This window comes from Lynx canadensis, chromosome A2, assembly GCF_007474595.2.
Source record: "Lynx canadensis isolate LIC74 chromosome A2, mLynCan4.pri.v2, whole genome shotgun sequence".
NCBI classification, from domain to species: domain Eukaryota; kingdom Metazoa; phylum Chordata; class Mammalia; order Carnivora; family Felidae; genus Lynx; species Lynx canadensis.
In genome coordinates this window covers 127,232,819-127,245,998 of record NC_044304.2, presented here as the reverse complement: position 1 = coordinate 127,245,998, position 13,180 = coordinate 127,232,819, and the positions used below count along the sequence as shown (strand labels likewise).

Below are 13,180 nucleotides of genomic sequence, written 5' to 3'. Positions count from 1 at the left end.
ACAGTTCAGAGCCTGGAGCCTGCTTCAGATTCTGTGTGTCTCTCTCTCTTCCCCTCTCTGGTTTGTGCTCTGTCTCTCTCAAAAATAAATAAACATTAAAAATTTAAAAAAAAAAAAGAGAAAATGAGATAGGGAAAGAGAGAGAGATGGGTGTACACAAATAGAAGGCATGGCTGAAACACACAGGAGACAAAACGTCTTGATTGCTTGGCAGAAAGCGCAACACCCTGAGATCTGAGACCTGGTTCTGTGTCCTACTCTGGCACTTAGAACTTTTTCACTCAAAGCAAGTAACTGAAAGCATTCTCAAGTCCATGTCCCTGTTCCTGATAGGGAACACCACCATGCTGTCCTGCCTATGGTGTTGAAATACTTAATATAGGTGCCAGTGCTCTAAAAGAACAATCCAGAGTGCAAGAGATCATGCAGATGAAGAGAAAATGCCTTGTGTGGCCGCCATCTCCAATTCATAACCCTCCACTTCCAAAATTGCTTTTGCTGCTCTGATGAGAGTAGAGGCAGCTTCTTGCCAGAATTCCATTGTGTTTAGTTCCCCCTCACACTTTGTTCTTGCCTACCCCAAACCTTTGCTTCCAGAATAGGCCCAAGCTCCTGCTAAAATAAAATTTAACTATAAAAAGGATTTTAATATCTCTGAGCACATGACAGCCAAAACCCAAACTCTGATTAGATTCCTTGCTATGCTTGACCCTAAGCTCAAAGCACCAAAAGAACAAAATTGTTCACTCTTTCTCTTCCCTCCTCACATCTAGTGTGTTGGAATGACCTTTGATGACCTTTGCCCTCCCTTCAGGTCTAAGAATCTTCACCATAGTATCCCAAGGCTTTATCCAAAGCCACCAGATTGTCATCATTTTACCAAGCCTACTCTGAGCTCCCAAGACCACCACACAGTTAATCTACCCCTAGGACACTCCCACTCCCACCTCCCCAAACACAGGACAGTGCAGAAAGAGCAAGTTCCCTGACTGTCTTTCCCCATCATATCCTCTGCTAACCTGTGACACAGCATTTTGGTCAAAGCAGAGTTGAATGAATCATAAATGGTGAGAGAGTTCCCACTTCGCAGTTTTCGGCATGGATGGCACCTTACCTTAGTGGATTTGTCAGCTGCTTTTTCGGGCTCAGGAATCATGCCAGCTTTAGCAGCATAGCATAGAGCTCAAGAAAAACTAGCCAAGAAACCATGAATGAGATATAAAATGGCAAATGCGCCCTAGGCTGATGGAGGAGAAGACAGATGTGTAATGTTAATCAAATGATTCACAGGTGCCTCTGGGTCTTTTCAGGATTGCCAGGACCCAGAAACACTTGCATCATCACTGCAACTGTTTGTATCAATGAAGTAAGTTTTTCATCGGCCAACAAAAAATACTCAGAGATGATCTCCAACTTCTGTTAATCCAGTTTGGATTTTAGGGGAGCCAGAGAACTCCAGGTAACTGTGAGTTTTCATCACCTCTTAAGTAACTGAATGAACATACTAGTCACTTTAAGATCCTTTTCCACAAGTCAGCAAAGTCCCTTTTCCCTGGGTTGGTGTCCTCGGTCCCACTAGGGAAATCTCCTAAGTATTCATGCCTACTTATTTACTCTAAATGTTCACACCTGTGCCCCTCTTAGTAGCCACCAGAAAATATATTTATTGGAAGCCCCCTCAAAAGTAGGCAGTTTGCAATGGTTTTGAGGAGGCTGGCTTCAGCCCAGTGTTGCCATGACTTTTGTGACTTTTTATTGCCATCGCCACTACTGCTACCACAGGCAAAGGATTATGAGAAACCAGATCTCTTACTATCTCAGCAAATGGTGGGACCAAATAATTCTGAGGATCTTGGAGGGGTGAGTGTGTCACATTTTATTTATTTATTTATTTATTTATTTATTTATTTATTTATTTAATGTTTATTCATTTTGAGAGAGAAAAAGAGAGAAACCAGAGGAGAGGCAGAGAGAGGGAGAGAGAGAATCCCAAGCAAACTCAGTGCTGTCAATGTAGAGCCGGACATGGGGCTCGATCTCACGAACAATGAGATCATGACCTGAGCCAAAAATCAAGAGTCAGATGCTTAACCGACTAAGCCACCCAGGTGCCCTGTGTCCTATTTTAAAATCAGAATGTGAGTAGGACTTGGCCGTTTTCTTATACTAAGTAAGAGCAAGCTGTCATCTGCTGGGCTCTGGCCCAGATTCATGGTCAAAGACCTGGGCTTTGTGGCTTTGAGCTTTCTCTACCTTCACTCCTTTCTTCCACACAGTGTGACAATCTGCCTGGGGCCTCAGCAATACAGGTTGCACATAGGTACAACCAGGGAGTGGGAAAGTTGATCCCTGGAGAGGACCCTGGGTAAATTCCCAGCCTCGCCATGCTTGGGTGGGAGAGTTCTGAGGCACGTTCCACAGTTTCTCCGAGTCCCTAGAAGGACTGAGTCCCCACTACATCCTACAGCCTCCTCATCCATGTGTCCTGTGTTGGCTTTTTCCTTCTCTGTCTCACTTCACTCCCTGCTTCTGCTTCCTGGGATCTCCTCCCAATAAGCCACCAGCACCTAAGTTCTTGCCTCAGAGTCCTGCTTCAGGATGACCTGAAAAAAATGAAGACCTCTTATTTCTTTTCCTCTTTCTAAACTGTGCTGGAAACTCAGTTTCCTGGAGGCAAAGCTGAAGGTAGTGGATCTGGGGTCTGAGTCATGGGGAGTGTCAGGAGGACACCAAAGGATGCTGAGGACATGAGCTGGATAAGCCCCTTGCAGTGCCTAGCTAATGTCAATAGGTTCCGTGATGACATTTATTAAGAGAACATAGACATAAATGTCGCCCTTGCTCCATGTTCCTGTATGGGAACTCCCCAGCATGCTCCAGGGGCTGAATACCCACAGCGGCTGTGGCTTACCGAGCCCTCACCCTGTGCCTGTTCAGGGAGGAGCACTGGGTGGGATGTCACTCCATCTTGGCAGAACTATAAAACTCCCCCCAACACTGCCAGCATCAGCAATAAGGATGGTCTATTGCCTGCTGTTTTTAAACAGTTAGATTTACAAATTGAGAACATTGCTTCTCCAGCAACAGCACAGACTTGTCGAGAGCAAACAAGAACACCAACAGCTAGAGTGTTAAAAATGCAGCAGAATAGAAGAACTCTGTGAGCAGAAGAGAAGAACTCTTTCAGTGTGACTTGCAGCCCTTGCAAGGAGGGAACCCAATACAGAGTCTAGATGCCTAGAGTCCTGTGCTGATGTCATCAGAGCTGAGTCAGGTTGGGGGGGTGGGAACGTCAGAATTCATGAGACATTCCCACTGTTCCAACATGCTAGTGACCAGGTATGCTCTCCGTTAACCCTGGAAGTACACTAAAATTAATGTTTCTTTTTGTTGCCTGGGTTTTGGCTAGACCTGTGCTTATTAAAAAACAAATAAACAAGGAGCACCAGGGTGGCTCAGTTGGTTAAGCATCCAACTTCAGCTCAGGTCATGATCATCATGGCCTTTAGTTGCAGCCCTGCATCAGGCTCTGTGCTGACAGCTTGAGCCTGGAGACTGCTTCTGATTCTGTGTCTCCCTTTCTCTCTCTGCCCCTCCCCCACTTATGCTGTCTCTCTCTCTCTGTCTCTCTCTCAAAAATAAGTAAACATTAAACAATTGACATTGTTTAAATGACATTGTTTAATTGACATTGACTTAAAAAAACATTAAAACAAACAAAACTTGTTTGTCCCAACTAATCCTTTTGCTGGTTCTACAAATCTCCAGTTTAGAAGTTTCTCCTCACTTCTCACTTCTAGTGTGGGAGTGACCTCTGATGACCTTTGCCTTCCCTCAGGCCCCTTGAAAGAATCTTACTGAAATGGGATAAACCCAAGTGACAATGACTGTCAAGATCCTGAGACCTCGAGGGGATCCAAGCTCTAGGTAAACAGCCACTCTTAAGTTATAGTGTTTCAGACAAAGGGTAAGATAATAGAAGACACTTAGAGTTCAAGGTCTCAGAAGTCTGACGTTTTAAAATTAATTGATAGGTGACCAATGCTTGCATGAGAGAACAGTGAGAAAGGGACGTGTTCCTTATCCCTGGGGAATTTCTTAATGTTGTAAAAGATGAGTAACCACACTAGAGGAAATTGGTTCATAAAATAAAAATATCAATGCAGTGGAACTTTAGGGTCAGAAAAAGCTAGACTCAAACCAAGCTCTGCCACAGAGTAGCTGAGTTCCTTGTGCAGTCCACTTATTTGGGACTTCTTTTGAGCTAAGGAGTTGAAACACTTAGGTACTTGCCAGGCATTTCTCCCTTATCTACTTGCCACTTTGTTTATGTTAACGCCCTGCCTCGTTCCATGCTTGATAAATACTACTATATACTCTTTTAGTTTCATCTCTCCTTACTGTTACCTAGATATGCTTTTCCTATTTCATTATGAACTTTCAAAATAAGTGCCAGATCACAAAAGGGCGAATACTGTATGACGTGCTTAGAGTAGTTGAATTCAGAGACAGAAAGTAAAGTGGTGGTTGCCAGGGGCTGGGGGAGGGGAGAACGGGGGAGTTAGCATTTAATGGGTATAGGATTTCAGTTTTGCAAGATGAAGAACGTTCTAGTGATGAATGGTGGTGATGGTTGCAAAGCAATATGAGTGTTATTAAAGCCATTGAACTGCACACCTAAACAGGGTTAAAAAGGTATATTTTATGCTATATGTATTTCACCATAATTTTACGAACAGAACACCTGACTCACTCTCATGATATTTACCTGTAAGGTTCACCAGAATGGAAATATTTGTTACATCCAGATCCACCTTAACATTGTTTTCTAGGAAGAATTGAGGTAGAGAAATACATACTTTCCCCTCCTGGACAAGGAGGATATATGCAGTATGAGTTTTGCCAAGGGAAGAAGAGAGGCAAGGTGGCATTTCCCTCTGAATTTTGGTTTTATGATCATTGTTTCGTCTTCTCTAATTTGCTGTCTTAATTCAACGCCATCCTTAAAAGTGGATGTCTTTCTAAAACAGCCAGGTTCGAGGACAAACCACTCTCCCACTGCGTATGTTGGTTAAATTATCACGTTGTTTAAATTATCAGGTAAAAATATTTGCTCTGCACTGGGTTTTCTGATGGTAACAGGGTTTGAACTTGACTAGACTTTTTTGTTTTATTTTGGTTGTATATCATTTACCCACATCATTTGGCAAATTACTGTATGAATATTTGTACTGATGTTCCCACAAAAGGGCACTAAGTACTGCACTAAATCTTAGCAGAATCCCTGTTGGAACACTCTGAAATTGACGGGATTTGGGTTTTTAGGTGTTTTCCTTCCACCCAGCTGAGCTGCATTCCCATAACCCAATATAAAAGTGTGGCCATTCACATTAACTTAAACTGATGAAATATCTTTTCCTTCCCTTGATTTCCTACAACATATTTTCCAGTTATCCTTTATGCTCTACAATTACTTGGGGGAGTTTGCTTTTTGGCTTAAAAGCCTATTGCCATTTTATTATTTTAGAACACCAAGGGAATCCCTTTCAAGCAAGAGAGCATTTTCTCTTGCGTCTTGAAGGAAGCCAGACCCTTCGCTGTCACATTTCAGGCTGTGGATTGTTTTCTGACCTCAGGTTTCAAGCAGCATGGATGGCATACGGACTCAGGACTAAGGTTTTGTTTAATGCCAACGAGCATCGTCTCTCCTCGCCTTCTCCCGTGGCTGCTGCTAGTTATCGTGTTAAAACAGTGGCGGCAGCGTATCTGCCCAGGCAGTGCCGCTTCTTGCACTTATTCAAATAATTTGGATGCAGATTTTCTTTCTCTTTCAAGCACTGAATATGATTCAGTTCCAAATATCCGTTATTATTTCACCTGCCTTGAAACGGGAATTGTAAGCACTCTGATAAATGATGTGAAAGACCGTCTAATTTCCGTAACAACCTCTGTCAGCTGTTAACTTGCAATTTTATAACATCTAAAACATTCTGAAATTCCTCTGTGCATATCCCTGAGTGAGCTGACAGCCCACGTGGCCCCTGCATCAATTCTGCCAAGAAAGAAAGAAAGAGAGAAAAGGAACTATTTTCCTCTTTCTCTGGCAGTGGAAGAACACTGCTCTCAAAGCTCAGCCTGCGTGAACAATGAGTCTTTTTCCATAGAATAGAAGACACAAGAGCCCGTCACTGCATACAGTTGGGCTTAATTAATTTAATTTCTCTCTTCAGAACGCTCCCTTTTCCTTTCTCAGAGTCAAGGTGAGGGGAGAAGGGGAGGGAACAAAGGTGGGAAGCTCAGAGATCAAAAAAGAACAACTAACCCACCGAAGAGCCCAGTGTTGTTTTCAGCGGCTGAAAACCCTGAGTTGATGAACCATGTGTTGTGTGTTATGTGAATATTTGTTGCAACATAAAGATAGCGTGAGGTCATCACTAAGCTCACCCTGCTGTAGGTGGTGATCATTTGGTTTGTAATAAGCTTCAGGAAAGACAGCTTTCAAGACGGGTCCACCACATTCAGGAGCTCTGTAACAGTTACTTTCATAACCCTAAATCCAGAGTTTCCATGAGGACACTCTAAACAAACTGTATAGACTAAATAAACATCGCTGTGGGGTAGGGAGGGCTCCAATATGGAAATCATGGTGACAATACATTGGCAGGAGTTGCATGCTGCAGTAAATTATAATGTAAACAGCTTTCCTTGATAGAAAATCCCATATGGAAAATGGAATCCAGCTGTAGACTATAGATCACATAAAACACCACATCTCTGCACTGAGTAGGAAAGCTGAAGAAGGTAGTGTAGGGACACTTGGGTTTTTTCAGTCTGCACAGCGGAGGGTGAACTTGATGTGTTGACCTTCATTACAAAAGGTGGGTGCGGAGTTCCCCAGAGGCACATTCCACTTAGGCTCAGGTTTACGAGCCAGAATTTGTTTCCTTGGGTCCCACTGTACTCTTTATCAGAGTAAAGACTCTTTATGAGAGTAAAGACGCCAGCTTCTGACAAAGGGTGTGGGAAAGCTTCTGAATCCGTGAGTGTTCCCTATATGCCAGACACGAGAAGAATTTAATTAAAAACTTAAATATAAAAGCAGAAAAAATGCAGCAAATAATTTAACAAGCACTGCCTCCAGATTAACAAGCGTCAATATTTCGTCCTACTTGCTCCAGATCTTTGTACCTTTGTATAAAAGATACAAAATATTCCGGTTAAAATTGGAAGCTCCCTTTTTTCCTCTCCTGAGTCCCATTCTCCTCCACCACTCCCCCACCCCCTCCAGGCAGAGAAGCAGCCGTGCTGCATTTGGTATCTTTCTTATGTGGATTATGTTACTGTATTATCTCATTCCCTCCAGCAATTCTTTGAAAAGGCTATTATCCCCGTGTTATAGATGAGGAAACTGAGACCCAAGAAGATCAGTATTTGCCCATGGTCACACAGCAAGTAGGTGAAAGAGTTGAGCCTCACAGACAGGTTGCTTGGACTCAAAACTTGTGCCCTTTTTTACCATATCCTACATTTGGGGGAGCTGGTCTTTCTCATCTGCCCTGAAGGTGGCAGGGATTCTTTCCAACTGAATCCTTTCACCTCTTCAGATCTTGATTCATGGGCTTTACTTTCTGATTCCTTGATGGAATCATTTTCAAATTTTTGCCTTTTTGGTTTATAAAGCCAAAGCATGAATCCAACCGGGGAGGGTTCAGATGGGAGAATTACATTATCTTAGCCTATGCATTTGGGCATCCTATCTGTTTTTAAATGCACCACTGGTTCATGATTACCTTCCTGAGGGCCAACGGTGTAGCCTATATTTCATTGGTCCCATGCCATTAGGGAGCTATCTGTGAAGTGGTTTTTAAAACCTCTCCCTGGATACTTACAATTTGTTTCATAGCTGTAACACTCAAAAAGGACTTCCAGAGAAAGGTGGGACAAAAGCAAAGCATAACTTAGATTCAAGAGTGACTACAGTACAGACTTAAAAAAAATGGTTTTGCAAAGTAATTTGGTAATATGTATCATGAGCCACAAAATTATCCATAATGTTTGACTGTAAGAACTACATTCTGAGAATCTATCCTAAAGAAGCAACCAAATAGTGGGAAAAGCAACATTCAAAACACTTCCTAATTCTGTTATTTATTGAAGCCTGGAAGGGAACTAATGGTCCAACAAATGTTGTTAGATGTACTATAGAAGGACCCCTTGACTGAAACATGTATTGTCATTAAATTGATAAAAGAAAAGCAAGGCACCCATCCTCACTGCTAATTAGGTGTATTAAATTTGCCAAGCTGGTTAATCATTCCGATTTTCAAATTTCTCAGTAGCAGTATACAAAATACTGACATCTACCTTAAACATACGAGAAAATTGAATGGGCTAAACATGAAATAACTTATTCCACTTATGGCACTGGATAGTACCCAATAAACTGTACCTAATAAAATGATTATGAAAAAGGTATAGATTTGTTGCAATTACTACAAAATATGTCAATAAAAGAGCCTGGATTCAAATATATAAAAAGATAATCTAATTTATGTTACATGTTTTTATTACAGTAAAAAATTAAAAATATCTGATTTGGGGTAGTGGTGTAGGAGAGGCAACATTTTTACTCTACCCTCTTAGGTTCATGTTTTAGAGGCCTGCAAATTAAATGTAAACTTATAGGTTATCAGGGGAACAACCAAAACTTATATATAAAAAAGAAGTGGCTTTCTGAAATACATATATACCTATATACCTATATATATATCTTATAGGTATATAAAAATGGGAGTTTATATACCTAACTTAACAGGGGGAAGGAGAAGAAAAGGCTTCTATGAGAGGAACAAATGGATTTCTAGGAGAAGAAATAAGAAAGTCTGTGATAATGTTTATTCAGGTCAGACTTCGTCTTAGCTTTTTTTCTTCTCAGACATAAAAATCCCCTGAAGATGGGACTCGTGGCAGCCCACTCCCAGAAGTTTCTGTAAAGGAAGGCTTTTTGCTGCACCTATTAAATCCCAAATGTCTTTGCTTTAAAATAATCTTTATATTAATTCCGGGGGGCCTAAATGGGCCTCCACATTGGCATTAAAGCACTTTTCCACCAGGGTGCCTGGGTGGCTCAGTCAGTTAAACATCTGACTCTTGGTTTTGGCTCAGGTCATGATCTCATGGCTTGTGAGTTCCAGACCTGCTTTGGGCTCTGTGTGGAGCCTGCTTGGTATTCTCTCTCTCTCTCTCTCTCTCTCTCTCTCTCTCTGTCTCTGTCTCTCTCTCTGCCTCTCCCATGTGCGCTCACTCTATCTCAAAATAAACTTAACAACAACAAAAAAAAACCCCACTTTCCCCTCTTATATATTAAACAAACTTGCTGTAATATTGTTAGGCAGATTTTATAAACTTTTTAAATAAAGTGATATTTTCTAGGCTGTTACTGTATAATCTATGACAGAGGAAGCTTTTCAGTTCAGAAGAGAAAAATTCTAACACAGTCTATATTCAGAGATCATTGCAATGGTAGAAAGAGCCCTGGACTATCATCCCAAGGACCTCTGGTCACATCACAGGAATAGGATTTACCTCCTGTGTTCCACCATCCAATGGACTGGGATATGCTGGTCCCCAATTTCCTCACATATAAAGTAAGGATAATAATAATGTCTAATTTGCACATTTCTTAAAAAGAACTGGATAAGATCTATGTAGGTTGAAAGATCATTTCATTAATAAAGACTCATTTGTGTTAGATTAAAATACTTTAATATATATGATCTTATAAATAAGGTGACATTTTATTCATGTAATGAATAAGGGAAGAGGCATGATGATTAAACCTGAAAACTTAAAATATATGTATGTATTCACCTCCAGGGAATGGCAAGCTGATATTCACCCTTAGGCACTCCAGTGGCTACAGCTTACGTCAATGCTGTCGTTTTAAAGACAAACTTGTTTTTTTTAAAACTGGAGTTAAGGAAGAGCTAGAGACCTTACAGAAATAAAACAATAGCTTAAAGATGACCCTGAACACGATGACCTTGAAAAATGAGATTGTTATTAAAGAACATTGCATTGGATACTTTATCCTGGTTATTTTTCCAGCTCAAACCAGAAATGCCACCCTCTTCATCTCCTAGAGTCTCTGACATAGTTATGGATAGAAACTGGATGACAATGGGTTCATTTTTGATCCAGCAGTGTTGATTTAGACATGGAGTTTATCTGCTAATTTAACCAATATTTCCTAATATAAACCCTCCACCCACTCACAAACTATTATAAAGAATTTTCCCGAAACTTACAGCCTTACCTGGAAAAAACAGTTGTTCAATCCATCAAATGTAGCTATTAATAGTAACTTTAAAATTGTCCTACAAGGTCCAAGTGAATATAAACATTGGAATAAAGTACTCTGTGCACTCATAATATGCTTCTAAAAATTAAGCTTTTCATGTGGAAATTATCAAATAAATAGCTGTCCTCATTTCTGTGGAGATAAATAGCTCCAAGATTTCATTATTTGTTATGAATTTTCAAAAGAATTGGTTAAAACTCATATCTGGTTAACAGCCTGACACAGCTTCTCCTATTTTCCACAAAAATACATAGAAAGCTTTTCTTTTTTAATGATAGTCATAATGCAATTTTTTAAAGGACTATTGCCAGAATCCTGGAGAAATTTCTCTAACTCCAAAGTCAAATGATAGACAAAAGCAAGTGACTAGTTGGTGCGTTACCTCTGAAAATAATGGAGGCTTTCATTCTAAAATATCGACAGATATCCTTCATCCTTTCCTAATTTCATCCTCCTGATTCAGACTCTTTGCCATGCAGCCGCTTTTCTAATGCTAAATGTCTGGGTAGAGGTTTTTAAGGCAATCAGGATACTGGTTAGCCATTCCCCAGAGTATCTCTCCTTTCTCCATGTAGTCAGAAACTGTGACCCCCAGGGCAACTAGAGCGCATTGCATTCGGGGCTTGTCCACTTACTGAAGTGCGAGAGAAACTGCAGGGGACATGGGAAACAGAACATCCTAGGGATTATAGGTTTTTAGCTTTCTTCATTTGCTCAGAGTATCAGGAAATCAGGAAACCTGTAGAAGTGCTCTAAATGAAAGCTCACTAAAGCCTAAAAAGTCTGCCTTAAAACTATAGGAAATGTGGGAACTATATAGATGCAGAATAGGGTCATGGGCATTCCACAGTCACTGTGTCAACAACCACCAAGTCACTATTTATTGGAGGATGAGTAAATATAAAAAGGGTGGAGGTAGCTTACAAAAAAATCAGGTAAGAGAAAGGAAGTGTCTTGAATACTCAAAGAAATCACTAATTTCTGAAATGACGTTACTGCAAGAACCAAAAAAAAAAAAAAAAGTAATTTTGAATACTCTGTCATCTCCGCTAGGATACTAGAATACTTGAGTTCAAATCTTGTGTGCTGCCATCACCTTGGGCAGATTCCTTAATCATTCTGATCTTCATTTATCTGTAAGTGAAAAAATGGAGATAAAAATATTTCCTCATATAGGGTTGTATTAAGAATTGCATAGTATTGTGTAAATGAAATGCTTCAATGCTTAGAAAATGGAAGAGTATAGCAGTGGTAGTAACAGAGTGGACGAGGTGGTGGTGGTGACAATATTTTCAGTAAATATTCTGATGTATGTATACTGATCGGTTGGTTCTGATGTATCAACATGTTTGAGAACCACTGTGTCCAGACTCCTTCCATGACCTGGCGCCTTCCTACCTACAGTTTCATCTTTGCCTTTCCCTTCGTCATAAAACAGAACTTCCCACATGTTATAGGATAAGCTCTTCTATGCCTGGAGCTATCCCTTTGCCTGGAGCACAGACCCCACTTCATTCCAGTTCTTTGAAACACTTATCCCTATTTATTCTTCAGTATTCAGCTCAAGCATTGTCTCCTCCAAGACCTATTTTCCATCAAAGGAAATATGCCCAACAAATGAGCAATTTCTATTTTTATGGTCTCCCAGAGCATTCTGTAGCAGTAACTCAAACACATCTTTGCATTATACTGAAGCTATCTCTTCCATGTCTGCTTCTGTTCCCACCAAGCTTTGTCTTAAGGACAAAGCCCATATTCTGTGTAGCAATTCCAAACTCTAGATTTCACCATGGAATGATTATTTCGGTTTTACAATGGATAGTTTACAATTTTTTAAAGTTTTTGTAATGTTTATTTTTGACAGAGAGACAGAGCGCAAGCAGGGGAAGAGCAGAGAGAGGGAGACAGTCTAAAGCAGGCTCCAGGCTCTGAGAGCTGTCAGCACAGCCCGATGTGGGGCTCAAACCCACGAACCGTGAGATCACGACCTGAGCCAAAGTCGGATGACTTTGACCAACTGAGCCACCTAAAATGGGGCAACCCAGGCGCCCCTAAAATATTTTTTAAAGCACTATTACCAAATTAACAGTAAACTATGTGGTAAATTACAGAGCACAAAGAACAATGGCCCAATTTTTTTCTGAATTTGTGTTTAATATACGCATATACAACATATATGTGCATACTTCTGAGTTAGAATAACCTATGAAGCCAACATTTCCTAAAGCAAATTCCTAGAAATACTTGTTTCATGAGCTACTCAATGAAAAGAAAGATACGTGAAATTAGATATTCTGAAATATCCTACACTAAGAATTGAAGAATCATTGTTGAATACAATGGTTCCAAGAGTTATTTGACCATGATGCCATTTTGTTAAGTATACTTTTAAACCCTCGGAGTAAGTAGAGTTCTGTAGACACACATTTTGAAAGATGCAGAGTGACTTATTCTAACCAGTCCTTTTGCTAAGGTGGCAGACAGCACAGATGCAGATGTCATGGCATAGAGAGACAATTTTTGTTGGAGTGGGCTATGCTCTTACTATAGCACAGCCAGAAGCAACAGACACATTGCAAGTACATTCTGTTGCATGGCTGTTCACCTCACCCTTTCCACTACTAAGGATTCTGCTCTGCTTTCATAGGCAGTCCTTTTAATTCAGTGAATAACATTTTCCCCTTTTGAGGCATGTGTAAATGGATTGCTAACTATTTTGCAATGCATCCACCTGTGACCACAGTCAGGCTCTGGGCAGCAATTAATTGAGACAACCTGAGATATGATTTTGCCTCACAAATAGGAAGGAAGAAAGGAGGG

At 40.6% G+C, this 13,180-nt stretch overlaps 1 long non-coding RNA gene across 1 annotated transcript in view; it reads left to right on the top strand.

Annotated features, from left to right (window-relative positions):
- The first annotated feature begins 1,788 nt into the window (after positions 1 to 1,788).
- Positions 1,789 to 13,180, top strand: part of LOC115509079 — a 29,059-nt gene continuing 17,667 nt past the window's right edge. The window contains exon 1 of the long non-coding RNA XR_004343305.1: positions 1,789 to 1,860. This is a non-coding gene — a long non-coding RNA (uncharacterized LOC115509079). The remainder of the gene's footprint in view (positions 1,861 to 13,180) is intronic.